Below are 20,969 nucleotides of genomic sequence, written 5' to 3'. Positions count from 1 at the left end.
TAAGGTAAATACTGAACATGAGATTAAAAACTGTAAACCAAATTTTGTGTACACTTTGGTGAGTGAAGCAGCCTCTGTGGAGAGAGAGTTAACATATTGTGGGGATCACCCATTGGGATTTCAGTACTTCATATGCAATTCATTGCCTGTTAACTGTTTTGGAACATAATGTGAGTATGAGCAGGTGATTTTGTAAAGCAAATTCTTATTATTTCTCAGAGGCGAAGAGGAGGCGGAACATGATCAATAAGAGCTCCTGTTCTTTTTGTGACCAACATATGTATGTGTGAATGTCAGGTTAAAGTAAGTTCATTCCCAATGAAAGGTTGTAGCTGATTACATCTCCACAAATCGTGCCTGATGCATTGATAACTTCCTGTGTTTCTGGTTTTATCTTATAAGACAAGGGATTCAGTTGAATTTTCCAGTCATTGGTAAAGAGTTATTTCTCATCCCTAGGCCTAGAAGGAAACTGCTCACAAAAGTTATGTAAGTTCTATAATGACATTTCCATTTTTTTCCAATGATTTTCATTCAGATACAATCTGTAGGTGACTCATGTCATCTAAATAAGAATCCTGGTTGAAGACTCCTCACTATCATCTGGAGCATTTAAAAAAACATTATTTTTGTATAATTTTTAAATTGCATTTTCAAACTAGACTCCTCACCATTGATGAAATCTTCAAAAGGTGATGCCTCAAAGAGGCAATATTCATCATTAAAGACCCCCGCCATCCAGGACATGCCCATGTCTCATTGCTACCATCAGGGAGGAAGTACAAGAGCCTTAAGATACACACTCAAAGATTCAGGAACAGTATCTTCCCCTCATCAGGTCTCAGAATGGTGCATGAACTCATGAACACTACCTCACTATTTGGCTCTCTTATTGAACTAGGTATTTATTATATATATATTTTCTTATTGTAACTTACAGTAATTTTTTTGCCTTGCACTGTACTGCTGCCACAAAACAACACATTTAGAAAAATAGAAACATAGAAAACCTACAGTACAATACAGGCCCTTCAGCCCACAATCCTGTGCTGAACATGTACTTACTTTAGAAATTACCCAGGATTACCCGTAGTCCTCTATTTTTCTAAACTCCATGTACCTGTCCAGGAATCTCTTAAAAGACCCTATCGTATCCGCCTCCATCACCATTGCTGGCAGCCCATTCCATGCACTCACCGCTCTCTGCATAAAAACCTTACCCCTGACATCTCCTCTCTACCTACTTCCAAGCACCTTCAAAACTGTGCCCTCTCCTGTCAGCCATTTCAGCCCTGGAAAAAGCCTCTGACTATCCACACAATCAATGCCTCTCATCATCTTATACACATCTATCAGGTCACCTCTCATCCTCTGTCACTCCAAGGAGAAAAGGCCAAGTTCACTCAACCTATTCTCATAAGGCATGCTCCCCAATCCAGCCAACATCCTTGTAAATCTCCTCTGCACCCTTTCAATGGCTTCCACATAATTCCTGTAGTGAGGTGACCAGAACTGAGCACAGTACTCCAAGTGGGGTCTGAGCAGGGTCCTATATAGCTGTAACATTACCTCTCGGCTCTTAAACTCAATCCCACAGTTGGTGAAAGCCAATACACCATATGCCTTCTTAACCACATAGTCAACCTGTCCTATGGACTCGGACCTCAAGATCCCTCTGATCCTCCACACTGCCAAGTGTCTTACCATTAATACTATATTCTGCCATCATATTTGACCTACAAAATGAACCCATTTCACACATATCTGGGTTGAACTCCATCTGCCACTTCTCAGCCCAGTTTTGCATCCTATCAATGTCCCGCTGTAACCTCTGACAGCCCTCCACACTATCCACAACACCCCTGATCTTTGTGTCATCAGCAAATTTACTAACCCATCCCTCCACTTCCACATGTAGGTCATTTATAAAATCATGAAGAGGATGGGTCCCAGACAGATCCCTGAGGCACACCACTGTTCACCAACCTCCATGCAGAATATGACCCATCTACAACCACTCTTTGCCTTCTGTGGGCGAGTCAATTCTGGATCCACCAAGCAATGTCCCCTTGGATCCCATGCCTCCTTACTTTCTTAATACGCCTTCCATGGGGTACCTTATCAAATGCCTTGCTAAAATCCATATAGATTACATCTACTGCTCTACCTTCATCAACGAGTTTAGTCACATCCTCAAAAAATTCAATCAGGCTCATTAGGCACGACCCGCCTTTGACAAAGCCATGCTGACTATTCCTAATCATATTATGCCTCTCCAAATGTTCATAAATCCTGCCTCTCAGTATCTTCTCCATCAACTAACCAACCACTGAAGTAAGACTCACTGGTCTATAGTTTCCTGGGCTATCCCTACTCCCTTTCTTGAATAAGGCAACAACACCTTCAACCCTCCAATCCCCAATGATGATGTAAAGATCATCGCCAGAGTCTCAGCAATCTCCTCCCTCGCCTCCCACAATAGCCAGGGGTACATCTCATCTGGTCCAACTTGATGCTTTCCAAAAACTTCAGCACATCCTCTTGTCTATATGCTCAAGCTTTCAATCTGCTGTAAGTCATCCCTACAATTGCCAAGATGCTTTTTTGTAGGGAATACTGAAGCAAAGTATTCATTAAGTAGCTCTGCTATCTCCTTTGGTCCCATACACACTTTTCCACTGTCACACTTGATTGGTCCTATTCTCTCACATCTTATCCTCTTGCTCTTCACATACTTGTAGAATGCTTTAGGTTTTTTCTTAATTTTGTCCGCCAAGGCCTTCTCATGGCCCCTTCTGGCTCTCCTAATTTCATTCTTAAGCTCCTTCCTGCTAGCCTTATAATCTTCTTGATCTCTATCATTATCTATTTTTTTTATCCTTTCGTAAGCTTTTCTCTTCTTCTTGACTAGATTTTCAACAGCCTTTGAAGACCATGGTTCCTGTACCCTACCATCCTTTCCTTGTCTCGTTGGAATGTACCTATGCAGAATGCCACACAAATATCCCCTGAACGTTTGCCACATTTCTGCCATACATTTCCCTGAGAATGTCTGTTCCCAATTTATGCTTCCAAGTTCCTGCCTGATAGCCTCATATTTCCCCTTAATCCAATTAAATGCTTTCCTAACTTGTCTGCTCCTATCCCTCTCTAATGCTATGGTAAAGGAGATAGAATTGTGATCACTATCTCCAAAATTCTCTCCCAGTGAGATACCTGACACCTGACCAGGTTCATTTCCCAATACCAGATCAAATACAGCCTCTCCTCTTGTAGGCTTATCTGCATATTATGTCAGGAAACCTTCCTGAACACACCTAACAAACTCCACCCCATCTAAACCCCTCACTCTAGGGAGATGCCAATCAATATTTGGGCAATTAAAATCTCTCACCACAACAACCCTGTTATCATTACACCTTTCCAGAATCTGTTTCCCTATCTGCTACTTGATGTCCCTGTTATTATTGGGTGGTCTATAAAAAAACACCCAGTAGAGTTATTGACTCCTTCCTGTTCCTAACTTCCACCCACAGAGACTCTGTAGACAATTCCTCCATGACTTCTTCCTTTTCTGCAGCTGTGACACTGTCTCTGATCAACAGTGCCATGCTCCCACCTCTTTTGCCTCCCTCCCTGTCCTTTCTGAAACATCTAAAGCCTGGCACTTGAGGTAACCATTCCTGTCCCTGAGCCATCCAAGTCTCTGTAATGGCCACAACGTCATAGCTCCAAGTACTAATCCACGCTCTAAGCTCATCCGCTTTGTTCATGATGCTTCTTGCACTAAAATAGACACATCTCAAACCGGTCTGATCACGTCCCTTCTCTATCACCTGCCTATCCTCCCTCTCGCACTGTCTCCAAGCTTTCTCTATTTGTGAGCCAACTGCCCCTTCCTCCGTCTCTTCGGTTCAGTTCTCACCCCCCAGCAATTCTAGTTTAAACTCTCTCCCATAGCCTGAGCAAATCTCCCCACCAGGAGATTGGTCCCCCTCGGATTCAAGTGCAACCCGTCCTTTTTGTACAGGTCACACCTACCCCAAAAGATGTCCCAATGATCCAGAAATCTGAATCCCTGTCCCCTGCTGCAATCCCTCAGCCTTGCGTTTACCCTCCACCTCACTCTATTCCTATACTCACTGTCATGTGGCACAGGCAGTAATCCCAAGATTACTACCTTTGTGGTCCTGCTTCTCAACTTCCTTTCTAACTCCCTGTAATCTTTTTTTCAGGACTTCCTCCCTATTCCTACCTATGTCGTTGGTTCCAATATGTACCACGACCTCTGGCTGTTCTTCTTCCCACTTCAGGATACTGTAGACATGATTAGAAACATCCCACACCCTGGCACCTGGGAGACAAACTACCATCCGTGTTTCTTTCCTGCATCCACAGAATTATCTGTCTGACCCCCTAACTGTAGAGTCCCCTATCACTGCTGCCATCCTCTTCCTTTCCCCACCCTTCTGATCCACAGGGCCAGACTCTGTGCCAGAGGCTCGGCCACTGTTGCTTCCCCCAGATAGCCCGTAACCCCCAACAGTAGTCAAACAGGAGTATTTATTGTCAAAACCTTGTAAGAAAAATAAAAACTATTTGGGAGTTTTATTTTATTTAGAGGTACAATGCTGAATTGGCACTTCTGACCCATCAAGCTGCACCACCCAGCAACTCACCAATTTAACATTAGCCTAATCACAGGACAGTTTACAATGAACAATTAATCTCATAACTGGTACTTGTTTTGACCGTGGGAGGAAACTGAAGCACCTGGAGGAACCTCACGCGTTTCACAGGAAAGAATGTACGGACTCCTTACAGACTGCACCGGAATTGACCTCCGAACTCTGGAGCATGCTGAGCATCGTGCTAACTGCTATGCTACTGTGGTGTGCAGTTATCCTTTTATTTGGCACATTGGTGGCAGTTTTTTTAATACACTGAAATGATGTCATTAATATAAATTAGACAAAAAGCAATCTAACCTAGTTAGATAGTAGTAGTAATCATTTCTGGGGTGAAACCTACCCAGTGGGAATTTCATCTTTGACCTGATGTTTCTTCAACATCAGTCACACACCAAATGAAGTCACATCATGCACTGCACATTTCCTCCCTTAGTGACATTAACTGGAGCTTCTGGGGGCCAACCTACGACCTTAGCTAAGCCATCGCTAAAAAAATTAAGAGCACATTAACTGTGATGATCAATGAGATGTCAGTTAAAGGGACTCCATTCTAACATTAATGTCTTTCAGTCGGCATCTGTCCATGTCATGTCTGGATATTTGAAACCTCATCACTGGTTGTTTCATAACTGATTGCAGCCTTTTATTTAGGTACACAAAGAACTACACACCCTGCCTCATTGATCATCTGCATTCACTGCCAGTCAAGGCAAGTCTCAATCAGGACAGATTAGCCCTGGAGGGATGCTCACACACAGAGAGAAGATTGCTGCTGAGTTTGCCTTTGATTGCTGGGCAGCCCCTATACTGCTGTTCTGTGGCTCAAAGGGAGAAAGGTTTTTTAAAGTCCAAAGCTTCCCCTAGTGATCAGTGTAGAAACAACATGACAAATGGCAGTTTTTCAAGCAGCTTCTGCTGGGTTCCATTTTACTTCAGACATTAACTCCCAATACTGTTTTAATTAGCTTTTTAGCCAATTCGTGATTTTTTTGCAAGTGAGCCTCTGTAGGTATAATAACAGTGGGAGAAATCCAAAGTGTGGCAGATATTTCTAAGCATGGTTGAGAACTTAATGCTGAGTAGAGCAAACTCACTTTGTTAACAAACAAGAGAAAATCTGCAGATGCTGGAAATCTGAGCAACACACACTAAATGCTGGAGGAGCTGTCTCTCACTTTGTTAACAGCACTTATCATAACCAAATCACTCTTTCAATCAAATATGTTATGTAATACATATGATATTATAGATTTTGAACTTCTGAGTGCTTAGGGCACAATTTAACCAGTGGTAACTTCCATCAGCTCCAGTGATACGTTTGAGTTATTTATATAGCTTGGATTGCATTCCCAGTTTCCTCTTGAGGGTTCTTTTGTAAGATGTTGCGGTAAAGTGCTGGACAATAGCTGTTTGGCACAGGTATTTTTATTTAAAAATGTTATCAATTTTAAATTTTTAATTGCTTATTTTGAAAAATGTTATCAATTTTAAATTTTTAATTGCTTATTTTGAAATGTGATGTTTAATGCCATGTGCTGGAATCACTTCAATGATGAATTGGCCCATTCTGAGTGATTAATTTTTCAGGATCTGTGCATCTGTAGCAATGTTTGCATTCATTTCACACCCTGAATTCCCAATGAGAAGACAGTGGGGAGTCACCTTCCCAAACAGCCTGATTAACTCTCAGTAATGTTAAGGCTCTTGAACCAAAGGGGATAACTTCACTTGCCCCATCATTGAAATGTTCCCACAACCAATGGACTCACTTTCAAGGACTGTTCATTTTATGTTCTCAATATTAATTGCTTGTTTGTTTGTTTATTTATTATTTCTCCTTTTTGTATTTACAAATTTTCTTGTCTTTTGCACACTGGTTGAATGCCCCAGTTGGACAGTCTTTCCTTGATTCTGTTATTGTTATTATTCTAGATATTTATTGAGTATGCCCACAAGAATTTGAGGGTTGTATATGGTGACAGCAATGTTCTTAGATAAAAAATTTACTTAGAACTTTAAATACCAGAGACCCACAGGTCTTCATGACATTCAATTGTGCACTGGTCAAGTAGCAGGAAATATGTTGGCTACTATTTTTGTAATTTAGACATTATTTCAATCCCTAATTCTCTCTCAGATGGAGAGTGAAGGACCCTGGATAACAGACCCTTCAATCAGGACAGAAGAGCTGACATTCCTAGACAGATCAAAGGTAAATTTTGCATAGTTTTGACAGATCACAGAGCACATTGGGAGGCACAGTGGTACAGCTGGTAGGACCACAGTCTAACAGCTCCTGTGACTCCCACTGTTGCTGTCCGTGTGGAATTTGCATGTTCTCTCTATGCCAAAGGTTTACTCTGGGTATGCTGTTTTCCTCCCACATCTCAAAGACATACATGTTGGTAGCCTAATTGGCCACTATCAATTGCCATCAGAGCGTAGGTGAGTAGTATAATCTGGGAGGAATTGAGAGGAATGTGGTATTGCTGTAATTGGGTGCTTAATGGTTGGAATGGGCTTGATGGACCAAAGACTTTGCTTCTGTGCTGTGGGCATTCTGCAGTCTGTGTCCAGTGCAGGAATAAAAATGTTTTCACATTCAGCAAAAGATATGGAAAGTAAAATAATGTATCTAAGCATGATATTTCAAGGGGAATAGTACTGCACTGAATTGCTTCAGAACCTTTCTTGTTAGAATATTACATCACTGCAGGTTGGAATTTAGCGAATACAACACAGCTGTCCAAGAAAGAAACAAGAAAAACAGAAACTATGAAACAGTTAGCTGGATATGAGTTGAGGCTCAGTTGCTGGAATCTATAATTAAGGAGGTACTAGGAAAATGACAAAATAATCTAACTGGTTTTATGAAAGAAAAGTCACATTCGAGAAATGTATGCCATCCCCTTCTCTCAATCCCTCCAATTCTACTGCATCTGCTCTCAGAATAAGGCTTTTCGTTCCATATCTAAGGAGATGCCCTACTTCTTCAAACAAGGTGGTTTCCCTTCCTCCACCATCAATGTTGCCCTCAACCGCATCTCTTCCATTTCACACATGTCTGCCCTCACCCCATCCTCCAGCCACCCCACCAGGGCCAGGATTCCGCTTGTCCTCAGCTACCACCCCACCAGCTTCTGCATCCTGCACATAATTCTCCAGAACTTCCTCCGTCTCCAATGGAATCCCACCAAGCACATCTTTCCCTCCCCCTCCCCCACTTTATGCTTTCCGCAGGGATTGCTCCCTATGCGGCTCACTTGTCCATTCGTCCCTCCTCACTGATCTCTCTCCTAGCACTTATCATTCCAAGTGGAACAAGTGCTACTTCTGCCCCTACATCTCCTCCCTCACTACTATTCAGGCCTGAGAACTTGGGAACACCACTGCTTGGAAGTCCCCCTCCAAGTCACTTACCATCATGACTTGGAATCATATCGCTGTTCCTTCATTGTTGCTGGGTCAAAATCATGAAGTTCCCTCCCTAACAGCACTGGGGGTGTACCTACACCTCAGGGACTGCAGTGGTTCAAGAAGTCAGTTTATCACCACCTTCCCAAGGGCAATTAGGGATGGGCAATAAATGCTGGCTTAGCTGGCGACACCCACATCCTGTAAATTAATAAATTAAAAATAAACTTCAACTGTGAGTCTGTTGGGGTCATCCTGAGCTCCCTGTGTGGCATCCTGTATACCAGTGAGACCTGATGTAGATTGGGAGGTGGCTTCACCCAGCACCTATGCTCCGTCTGCCAGAGAAAAAGCGGGATCTCCCAGTGGCCACCCATTTTAATTCCACTTACCATTCCCATTCCAACATGTTAGTCCATAGCGTCCTCTACTGCCACGATGAGGTCACACTCAGGTTGGAGGAGCACCACTTTAGGTTCCATCTGGGTAGTCTCCAACTTGATGGCATGATCATCGATTTCTCAAACTTCCAGTAATTGCCCCCTCCCTCCTCTCCACCAAACCCCATTCCTGTCATCTATCACCTTGTGTTTCTCTCTCCCCTCTCCCCACCTTCTAGCTCTGACTCCTCATCTTTAATTCTCTTGTCCTGATGAAGGGTCTCAGCCCAAAACATAGACAATATGCTTTTCCATAGATGCTGCCTGGCCTGCTGAGTTCCCCCAGGATTTTATGTGTGTTGCTCGGATTTCCAGCATCTGCAGATCTTCTCTTGTTTATATCAGAGGTTGTTGGGAGCGCAACCAGCATGGGTGGGGGGGGGGGGGGCGGGGAATAAGAAAGTTCAGTGCATATAGTATAGTACATATGGATTTTTGAGACATTTGGCAAAGTAGCAATTGAAAGATTTTCTTAAGACAATATAAAAACTTAATATCTTGGGGGTGCACAGGAAATGACAGAAAACAGAGTTGGAATAAACAGGTCATTTTATGTAGATAGTACATAAAGCAGTACTGGGCCCCCAGCTTTTGGCAATGAATACTAACGATTTCTGTGACAGGATGAGGTGTAACGTATCTATGTTTCCTGATGATACCAAGGCAGGAGAAGTCAGTTGTGAAGAGAATACAAGCTTGAGAAAGACTAGGTTGGGCAAATGGGTTGGATGAAGCACAAAACATGACAACTTGAGGTTAATCATTTTGGTGAGAACATAAAAGTATTTTCTTTTTAAACTAGTTGAGAGAAACAGGTTTGTTAATTCATAAAAGATGTTGAGAGCGTGTTTCCCATCTGTGAAAATCTGAAATTAGGGAGTGTAGTTTCAGGACAAAGGGTTGTCCTTTCAAGACAGTGGAATTTCTTAACTTGGAGGGTGAGAGATCGTTGAGGATCTCTCACCCTGAGAGCTGTGGAGGCTGACTCATTGAGCTGAGGCTGATAGGGTTTTGCTCTATAGGGGAATGCAATGGAACATGTGTGAGGCCAAGTCAAATCAGCTCTAATCTAGAATGGTGGAGCAGGCAAATCAGGCTACATGGTCAACTCATGCTCTTATTGTTGTAAAACTAGTGACACCACACACAAGCTGAGCATGCATTTAGTCAGACAAATCTTAATGTTCTTCATCATAAATTAGGAATATTGCAATGGTATTGTAAGGGAATTTTACCACTATTTTATAGAGACTGGAGCACTGTGTGCAGGTTTGGTAACAGTATCCAGAGGAGGATATATCAATGATAAAGGCAGCGAGTATAAATTCACTAGATTGATTCTCGGAATAATGAAGTTGTCCTTCATTGTGATACATTGAATAAGATTAGCCCATACTCAGTGCAGTTTGGAAGAATGAGATGTGATCATATTGAAATACAGTGGATCTTGTTTATTAAAAACAAATTAGAACACTACTGATACTACTATAGCAGTATAAAACTGTGTGTTAGCTCCTGATAGTAATTGACGGAGGAATTAATCCAGAGTATGCAGGAACGTTCTTTTGATTGACTGTAAATGAACAAAATCATTGTAGACACCGAGTACACATAATGGACTACCTTCATACAATGATATCTATGATTGCATCATTCAAATCCCCATCTTCATTCTAACATTCAAGATGATTGTTGATACCTTAAAATTCTTCATAGCACCTTATTTGTTGAAGTAGTGAAATAGTTTCATTTTCACTCCTGGTCATTTCTGGCATCTCGAGGTCTGAATGCTTGAAACCTTAGAGAGCAAAACAGTTTTGAATTGTCTTACTGCTTATTTCTTGCCAACTATTAGTGACAAAAATCACTGCTTTTTGAGAACAAACACACGCAATTGACGTTATTTAAAAACTGCTTACTCTAAGCATGGTGTAGTGTCTAATGACCACATGATGTGCATGCAACTGACGTTAGGTAGAAACTGTTTGGCAACAGTCTCCTGCCTCCAATTACACAGCATAGTGTCCCAAATAAGTCAAGGGAATTCGGCTATTTTCTCAATCTGTTTTTGTTCTTTTCACCACCACTCAAATCAACCCCACCCCCTCTAACTCTGATAAATGTCACGGAAGCCGGCCCTTCAGACCAACACACTCATGCTAGCCAAGTTGCCTATCTGCCTGCATTTGGTCCAGATCCCTCTAATCCAGGGGTTCCCAACCTTTTTCAAACCGTGGTTTCCTTCCATTAACCAAGGGGTCCATTTCCTTTCTAAACCTTTCCTATCCATGTACCATACTAAATGTGTCTTTTAATTGTTGGATTTGTACCTGTCTCTGTCCTTAAATACCCAAATCAGGAATGAAAGCAATCCCATCATTATGCAATGTTGCCTAATTATGTAAATTTGTGTTAAACACCCAATGTGTGAAGTGACTTATATATCGTCAGAATCAGATTTAATATCACCAGCATATGTTTATATATGTGAAATTTGTTAACTTTATGGCAGCAGTACAATGCAATACATGATGAAGAAATAAAGAGAAAAAGCTGAGTTACATTAAGTATATATATATATATATATCTATTAAACAGTTAAGTTAAAATAAGTAGTGAAAAGTAACAGAAGTAAAAAAAGTAGTGAGGTAGGGTTCAATGTCCAATTAGAAATCGGATGGCAGAGGGGAAGAAGCTGTTCCTGAATCGCTGAGTGTGTGCCTTCAGGCTTCTGTATCTCCTACCTGATGGTAGCAGTGAGAAAAGGGCATGCCCTGGGTGATGTGGGTCCTTAATGATGGGCACTGCCTTCCTAAGGCACTACTCCTTGAAGATGTCCTGTATACTACAGAGGCTGGTATTCATGATGGATCTGACTAATTTTACAGGTTTCTGCAACTTATTTCGATCTTTCGCAGTAACCTCCCCCACCGCCACGCACTCCATACCAGATGGCGATGCAGATAGTCAGAATGCTTTCTACAGTACAGTTGTAGAAGTTTTCCAGTGTTTCAGTTGACAAACCAAATCACCTTAAACTCCTAATGAAACATAGTCGCTGTCTTGCCTTCTTTATACCTGCATTATATGTTGGGACCAGGTTAGATCCTCAGAGATCTTGAAGCTGCTCACTCTCTCCACTTCTGATCCCTCTATGAGGATTGGTATGTGTTCCTTCGTCTTACCCTTCCTGAAGTCCACAATCAGCTCTTTCGTCTTACTGACGTTGAGTGCTAGATTGTTGCTGCAACACCACTCAGCTAACTGGTGTATCTCGCTCCTGTACCCCCTTCTCATTACCATCTGAGATTCTACCAACAATGGCTGTATCATCAGCAAATTTATACATGGAATTTGAGCTGTGCCTAGCCACACAGTCATGGGTATAGAGAGAGCACAGCAGTGGGCTAAGCACACACCCTTGTGGAGCGCTAGTGCTGATTGTCAGCAAGGTCAAGATGTTATTACTAATCTGTACAGATTGTGGTCTTCTGGTTAGGAAGTTGAGGATCCAGTTGCAGAGGGAGGTGCAGAAGCTAATAGATAGCTTTTCAATCAGGACTGTAGGAATGAAAGTGATAAATGCTGAGCTATAGTCAATAAACAGTATTTATATTGTCCAGCTTACCCAAGGCTGGAGAACCATAGACATATTTGGCGACAGGCAAGTCGCAGTGGATCCAAGTCTGTGCTGAGGCAGGAGTTCATTCTAGCCCTGACCAACCTCCCAAAGCACTTCATCACTGTAGATGTGAGTGCTACTGGATGACAGTCGTTAAGGTAGTTCACATTGCTCTTCTTGGGCACTGGTATAATTGTTGTCCTTTTGAAGCAGTTGGGAACTTCCGACTGTAGCAGTGAGATTGAATATGTCTTTGAATACCCCTGCCAGTTGGTTGGCACCAGTTTTCAGAGCCTTATCTGGTACTCCATCGGGCCCTGCCATCTTGCGAGGGTTCACCCTCCTGAAAGACAGCCTGACATCAGCCTCTGAGACAGAGATCACAGGGTCACTGGATGCTGCAAGCATCCTCATAGTCGTGGTTATATTCTCCCTTTTAAAGGGGGCATAGAAGGCGTTGAGCTCATCTGGTAGTGAAGTATCTTTGCCATTCATGATGGTGGGTTTTGCTTTGTAGGAAGTAATGGCCTGCAAACCCTGCCAGAGTTGTCGTACATCTGCTGTCGCCTCTAATCTCTCCTGGAATTGTTTCTTGGCTCTTGAAATAGCCCTTCACAAGTCATACCTGGTTTTCTTGTATAGACCTGGATCACCAGACTTGAATGCCACAGATCTAGCCCACAGCAGACTACAAACCTCCTGGTTCAACCATGGCTTTTGGTTTGGGAATGTACAGCAAGTCTTTGTAGGCGCACACTCATCCACACAGGTTTTAATAATGTTGGTAACAACTGCAGCATACTCATTCAGACTTGAAGATGACTCCCCGAATACAGTCCACTCCACCTATTCAAAGCTGTCCTGTAAGTGCTTCCCTTGTCCATACCTTCTTGTGCTGCAGTCTTCAGTCTCTGCCTGTACTCAGGGAGTAGAAGTACAGCCACGTGATCAGACTTTCCGAAGTGAAGGCATGGAAAAGCAGAGTTGGCACTTTTGATGGTGGAGTAACAGTGTGTTGTTTCCTCTGGTATTACAAGTGATTTGTTGATGGTAACTATTTAGTGACTTTTTCAAGCTGGCCTGGTTAAAATCCCCAAAAATGATCGGTGTGCTGTTTCATGTATGTTAACCCCATTGCTCAGATCATCTAGAGCCTGTTTGGCATTGGCCTGAGGTGGAATGTACACCGCTACCAAAATGATCATAGAAATCTCTGGTGGCAGGTAAAATGGCCGGCACTTAATTGCGAGATATTCCAGGTCTGGTGAGCAGAATTGCGACAGCACTGATATATTTGTGCACCAAGAGGAGTTGATCATGAGGCATACTCCGCCACTTCTGCTTTTGAGAGACTCGACAGCCCTAACCTGACGGGGTATAGTGAACCCGTCAATCTGAATCGCAGCGTCCGGTACGGAAGGGGTTAACCGCGATTCCGTGAAACAAAGATCGCAAGCGGTCCTGATGTCCCGCTGATACAGTACCCTAGCTCTGAGATCTTCGATTTTATTTACTAGAGACTGTACGTTTGCCAGCAAGTTAGTTGGTATTGGGAGTCGAAAACCTCGATTTTAAAAATGCACCATCCGGTTAGCACGTCGACCTCTCTTCTTAAAGGGGCAGTGTGCCGGCCACAGTTAAGGCGTGGTTTGGAGAAGTGTTTAGTCTTTCAACAATAAATCCATATCTAAATGTAATGTTAAGACTCCATTCAGTCCAGGTGATTGGAGAGTTTAGACATATTTTGTGACGCTAGAGCACAGTGAGATTTTCACTGGAATTTGCACAAATCCATCGTCCTGAGGTGAGGAGCTGTACCAACACAGAATACTGTTTTGAACACAAGTTGTACCTTCTTTTGGGAAATACAAAGTACCTATAATGACGTGAGAATCATAGGATGTGGTTAGTGACAAATTTCATCTTTAGTACATTTCTTGGCACTCTGGGTGATAATTTGATTTTGTAAGAACCATTTAGCTCCAGACCTCACCAAAGCCTGAGCTCAAAAAGAGTTGAATTTCTGAGTGAAGACAAGTTCAAATCAGGATAGTGTCATGTAACCCTGGAGGCATGGAAATACAGTGAGTGCACAAGCCTGAGTTACAGAGGCCACCACTGGGTATAATTGTCAACACCAGCACTGTATTGGCACCTGCTGAGTGTGCTGTACACACTCCTTACTGATTCTCTAACTAATGGATCAGATCAAAGCTCTAGTAGAAAGAGAAGGCTCCAGGAACATCTCAATTCTCAACACTGACAGAGCCCAGAACTTGGTATGACTGAAACATTTCTAACAATCCCTTCAAACAGAAATTCCAAGCAGATAATTCATCCCAGACTTGTTCTGAGGTTCATGGCATCATAGACATAAGTGTCTCTAGACCAGGGGTTCCCAACCTGGTGCCCATGGACTGCTCAGTTAATGGTAGGGGTCCATGGCATAAAAAACGTTGGGAACCTCTGATCTAGATGGAGAAAGATTTCTGATGAGCAGGGTAGAGAGGGATCTGTGTTTTCTTGTGCACCAATCACAAGATGTTAGCAGGAAGGTGTAGCAGGTTCAAGTTTAGTGTCATCTGAGTGGACATTTATACAACCAGATGAAACAACCGGATCACAGTTCACCCATGCAACACATAAACCAAAACACAAACAACACAGAAAATGAAGTATTACAATAAATGTTAATAAAATATAATTCAAAATACATGTAGTAAAGCACAGCACAGTAAACAGCTTGCTGTCCTACTGACAAGGCCTTGGAGGTGGTAGGGTGTTTATTAATCTCACAGCCTGAGGGAAGAAACTGTTACCCAGTCTGGCAATCCTAATCCTGATGCTCCTGTACCTCCTTCCTAATGATATTAGGTCAAAGAGATTGTGGGATGGGTGGGTAGGAATGGTCAACAATGATTTGAGCCCTTTGTCTACAATACTCCTGGTAAGTGTTCACAAACATGGAGGCAGGGAGATCCTGGTGATCGACTCAGTGGATTTTACCATCCTCTGTAGGGTCTTGTAGTCCGGTACCTTGCATCACAGAATGATGCAGCCAGACAGGACTCTCTCGATGGTGCTCCTGTAGAAAGTTGTTAGAATGGGGGCAGGGAGCCTTGCTCAGAATCTCCTCAGAAAGTATAGACACTGCTGTGCCTTCTTGTCTCGCGAGGAAATGTTGTGGGTCCAGATTAGATCATCCATTACACGCACACCAAGGAACTTCGTGCTTGTCACTCTCACCACAGCAGAGTCATTGGAGAGTTGGTAACCTGAGTCCCCGATCATCTTTTTGGTGATACCACAGTGGCTGGCCTCATTAGCAACAGTGATGAGTCGGCATACTGAGAGGAGATAGAGATGTTTGTCAAATGGTGTGAAAACAAAACCTGAGTCTCACAGTGGACAAACAAAAGAAAATCTGCAGATGCTGGAAATCCAAAAAAAAGCACACAAAATGATGGAGGAACTCAGCAGGCCAGCAGCATCTATGGAAAAGAGTATTGTCGATGTTTCAGGCCAATTCCCAACCAGTCCTGCTGAGGCGTCTCGGCCCAAAACATTGACTGTTTACTCTTTACCATAAAATGCTGCCTGGCCTGCTGAGTTCCTCCACCATTTTGTGTGTGTTGCTCAGATTTCCAGCACCTGCAGATTTTCTCTTGTTTGTGATCTCTTTTATCTTGTCCACGTTGAGACTGAGGTTGTTGTTCTCACACCATTTGACAACCCTCTCTCCCTCTCTCTGTATGCCGACTCATCATTGTTGCTGATGAGGCCAGCCACTGTGGTATCGATGATGTGGTTTCAGCTGGAGCTGGCAGTACAGTCGTAAGTCAGCAGGGTGAACAGCCGTGGGCTGAGCATACAGTCTTGGGGGGGTGGGGGGGCACCAGTGCTCAGCGTGATGGAGGTTGAAATGGTGTTGCCAACCCAGACTGACTTGGGTCTTTCCATTAAGGAGTCCACAATCCAGTTACAGAGAGGGGTGTTAAGTCCCAACGAGGACAGTTTACCCACCAGCCTTTAAGGGAAGATGGTGGTAAAAGCTGAGATGAATTCAATGAGGCATAATTTTCTAGGTGGGACAGGACAGAGAGGAGGGCTGAGGCTAAAGCATCATCAGTGGCTCGTTTGAGTGGTAGGAGAACCGGTCCAATGTGACCCATTACCAGCCACTCCAAGCACTTCATGATTGTTGAAGTCAACACTGGGCAGTAATCATTGGGCACTGGAATGATGGTGGCTGCCTTGAAGCCTGCTGGGACAGTGGACTGTTTCAGAGAGATATTAAAGATGTCTGTTAAGACCTCTGTTAGCTGGGCCACACCGTCCCTCACCACCTGACCTGGTATGTTGTCCAGCTCAGCAGCTTTGCATGGGTTTACCCTGACTAGGGTCCTCTTCAGCTTGGCTGTGGTCAGACAGGGTGCCAGTATCTCAGGAAGAGAGGGTTCTTTCCTTGATGTCACATCATTCAACTGGTCAAATCGTGCATCGAAAGTATTCAGCCCATCAGGAAGGGAGGTGTCACTGTCGTTGATGTGCAGGGTGAACTTGTAATTGGGTATGGTTTGTATACCTTGCCTCACGTCCCTGGTGTCACAAAGCTCTCCGTGGATTTCAGGGATTGAGGAGCTGCTTCTGCTCCTATTTTTTTTTGTTGTTTTTATGTTCAAATTTGATTTACTCCTCATGATATCACAAGAAATGTAAAAAAAGAACTTGTTTTAGCAAATGCAATTGACCTGACAATATTGTAGCTCAGTGTGACTGGAGCTAATGCACGTTTTGCCAAGTTTTTATTTAATTCTATTTAGAGATACAGCGTGAAGTAGGTCCTTCCAGCCCTTCAGAATGCGCCACCCAGCAACCCCTGACAAGCCTGATTTAACCCTAATCTAATCACGGGATAATTTACAATGACCAATTGGACATGGCATCAAAGGTTACAGGGAGAAGGTTAAGGAGGAGATAGAAAAAAAGGACCAGCCATGATGAAATGGTGGAGCAGACTCAATTGGCCGGATGGCCTAATTCTGCTCCAATGTCTTATGATCTTATGGTTTTATAACCGGTACGTCTTTGGACTGTGGGAGGAAACTGGAGGACTTAGAGAAAACCCACACATTCCATGGGAAGGATGTACAGATTGAACTCTGAGCTCTGACGCCCTGAGCTGTAATAGTGTTGTGCTAACCGCTACATAACCAAGGCACCCAGTTGTGCTTACACAGCTAAATACGAGTTTGGAAAGTTGTTCAGGGATGTACTTTCAAGAAAAAATTGGAAAATTCAGTTAGCTCATTCACATCCCGTCAGTCCACTCTCAATCATTAGCAAAGTGATCAGAAGGCAATAATTCACTAATAAGCTGCTCACTGCCAACACCAGAGTTCTTCACAACTTTGGCCCTAAGAGCTGAATTCCAGGAGCAGAATGTCTTTAACTTCAAATTGCTGTTTGATTTAGTGCGATATTACAATTTTGGGGACACACAGTTGCTTTGGCTGAGATGATTGATCACAACTTTGTGTGAGAAATGACTGTAAACTTGGTAAGTTGGAAGAAGCTGTACCAGAGCTGTGTTCCGTCCACACTGTTGTACAGGTCAGAATGCTGGTGCATGACAGAGAGCCACCTTGCCAAGCTGTTATCATTCCATTCCATGAGCCTCCAAAAGATCCTCCATATTTTATGGCCAAGAAGTCAAATCAGGTCAAGGTTATTGTCATTTAACTATATACATGTACAAAGTATACCGCCTCCAGACCAGGGTGTAGAGCACAGCAGTACACATAAAACACAAATAGCACACAATAACATAGGAAAGTAAGGTTAAAATCTACAGATTAATTATGCATAAATAAACAAAGTGGTGCATAAATTAAATATTGTAAGGTACAGAACAGATTAGCTAGTGACAGTTTGAATGTAATGTGCAGGGGGTTCAGAAACCTGCGGTAAGAAACTGTTTCCCACAATTATGTAATTATGCATCAGAGTCTTCTGCCTAATGGTAGAAAGTCAAAGAGGACGTTGGATGGATAGGTAGGATCCTTAATAATACTAAGGGCCATGTGTACACAGTGCCCTGATAAATGTCCCCAGTAGATGGTAGGGAGACCCTCATCAATCTCTCTTGTCACCTTGTGAAAAACTCAATCAAGCTGGTGTAGCATGACCTGCCATGCACAAAGCCATGCTAGCTCTCCCTAACTAGGCTATGGGTTTCCAAATGCTCATATATCCAATCCCTAAGAATTTTCTCCAGCAATTTCCCTATAATTGATGTGAGACTCACCAGTCTACAGTTCTCAGGATTTTCACTTGTTTCCTTTTTAAATAACTGTAACCTCCTGGGTCGCCTCAGACTCGCTCAGCTTGTTCTCGCCTGGGGGAGCAGCCTTCGGCCCCGCCAAACTGGGTAATCAGCTGGTGTGGATGCTGTGTGATGTCCCCGCCTCGCCCAAAAACAGACAGTGCACCATATGCAATTAAATGAGTACAATTTATAAAGGTTACTATAACTAAGTGATTAATAATGATACAGTATATATGAAGAGAAAAAATAAAGATAAAGGCGCCAAACTTATCAAAGTCCAAACCACTTTGTGCACAACTGTTGGAGCTCAATTACTGAAGTCTTCTGGCCACCATTCGATCCCCTCCAAACTCCTCGACTCACAGCTCAGGTCCACCCGAAGTGGTCAACCAAGCACATCTAGCTTCATCTCCTCTCCTCGGAGTACCTCCTGGCCTCGGACCCCCGCTTAGGGTCCGTTCCTCGCCCAGCTTACAGCATCGCGCCCTCTCTCTCAACCCCTCACGCCGATCTCCCCAAAAGCCCGCCAACAATAGCTTACAGACTCAGAAGAAAGAACAACATTAATCCCAATTGGCTTACAAAGGAATACAATTCTCGTTATCAGTAATTTTTAACCCAAACAAGCTTCCAGCACTCTCTCGCAACAAAAAAGCATTTCTGCTTTTAACAAAACAAAGAAGCCATTTTGATTACATACACGGTAACAAAGAAAGAAAGAAGAAACCCCCTTTACATACCATTTTAAACAGCATTAGCCACTCGCCAGTCCTCCGAGACCTTGCCCGTGGCTGGAGAGGACAAGAAAAGGCAACCTTGTTACTTGCCTCCTTCAATAACCTGGGGTAAATCCCATCAGGCCCTGTGGACTTATCCAACTTAATACTCATTAGGAAGCCTAACACTTCCTTCTCCTTGACCTCTAAACACCCTGACGTATGTGTACACTCAACACTGATCCTGGTCCTCCATATCGTTTTTCTTGGTAAATACTGAAACAAAGTACTCATTAAGTACCTCACTCACATTCTCTGCAGCCAAGCAAATGTTCCCCACTTTATCCCTGAGTGGTACCACTCTTTCCCTAGTTAACCTCTTGCTCTTGACGTATGTATAGAATGTAGCATTAGAAATGCTATTTGAATTGTTTATAATGGAAGCGTTACTGTTTAGATTATGCACGGTAAAAGATCCAGCTCTATATGGCTATACTTACAGTGTAATATTACTCAACATGCAATTATAATGTTCTATTCTGCACCATTTTCAAAGGGATAGTTTCAGAGTGTGGATCATTATAGCTTTTGTTTGAAATCATTTACAGCTGTCTTTAGCTACAGCTGGTGACACTAATGTGAGAAACAGACAGTTAAATTGATTTTAAGAACTCTGCTGAGGTTGTCGGAAGCCTTGTTAGGATAAGTGTTAATCAGTTCCCTTTCAATCAAGTTCCATAACCAAAATACTGAGAGATTTAGGTAGGAGCATTGTTTAGAAAGAACGATTCAGGTAAACAAAATCAACAGTTGTTTAATTCAGGGTGTGAGGATGAATGTGATGCTGTGGCAGAGCCTGAAAGGAGGACCAGGAGGTGCTGGTGAGCTGTGGGCAAACTATTCTCTGGATATGGGCATTTAATGCTTGTATAAGACTTCTGGCAAGGGATAGCGAGGGACAACCAGGCAACAGGGACAAGAGGGATAAGGTGAGACAAGGAAGTGAGGAAGATGGATTGATTGGGAAAAGGGCAATTATGAATGGGGGTAGGAAAAGGGTGTGATTGAAAAAGTGGGTAAATGGGAAGTGGAGAAATGTCAAGATGGAGGTGTCTGGGAAAGCAGATTAGGTAATAGAGGATTGGGAAAGAGATGATTGAGAAGTTTGTATGTTGTGGGGTGAGAGGGGCAGGGATGGGCATCAAGTGACATTGCTTGAAAGTGGGATGTTGGGGTTTTTTGGTAACAATTGGAGGAGAAATGATTAGACCACAGACCATAAGACATAGGAGCAGAATTAGGCTATTTGGCCCATTGAGTCTGCTTCACCATTCAATCATTGCTGATCCTTTTTTCTATCTCCTCCTCAACCCCAGTTCCCGGCCTTCTCCCCGTAACCTTTGATGTCATGACCAATCAAGAACCTATCAATCTCTGTCTTAAATACACACAACGACCTGGCCTGCACAGTTGTATGTGGCAAAAAATTCCACAAATTCACCACCCTTTGGCTAAAGAAATTTCTCTGCATCTTCAGCTTTTTGAGCACCTTCTCTCTTGCAATAGTAACTGTACCCACTTCTCTTCCTTCACACACTATAACTTCAGGCATACTGCTAGTGTCTTCCACAGTGAAGACTGACACAAAATACTCATTTAGCTTATCAGCCGTCCCCTTGTCTCCTGTTATTATTTCTCCTGCCTCATTTTCTAGTGGTCCTATATCCATTCTCATTACATAACACCCAATCTAGCTGA

This window comes from Hypanus sabinus, chromosome X1, assembly GCF_030144855.1.
Source record: "Hypanus sabinus isolate sHypSab1 chromosome X1, sHypSab1.hap1, whole genome shotgun sequence".
Classification (NCBI taxonomy): Eukaryota; Metazoa; Chordata; class Chondrichthyes; order Myliobatiformes; family Dasyatidae; genus Hypanus; species Hypanus sabinus.
Note: the sequence above shows the minus strand (reverse complement) of the source record.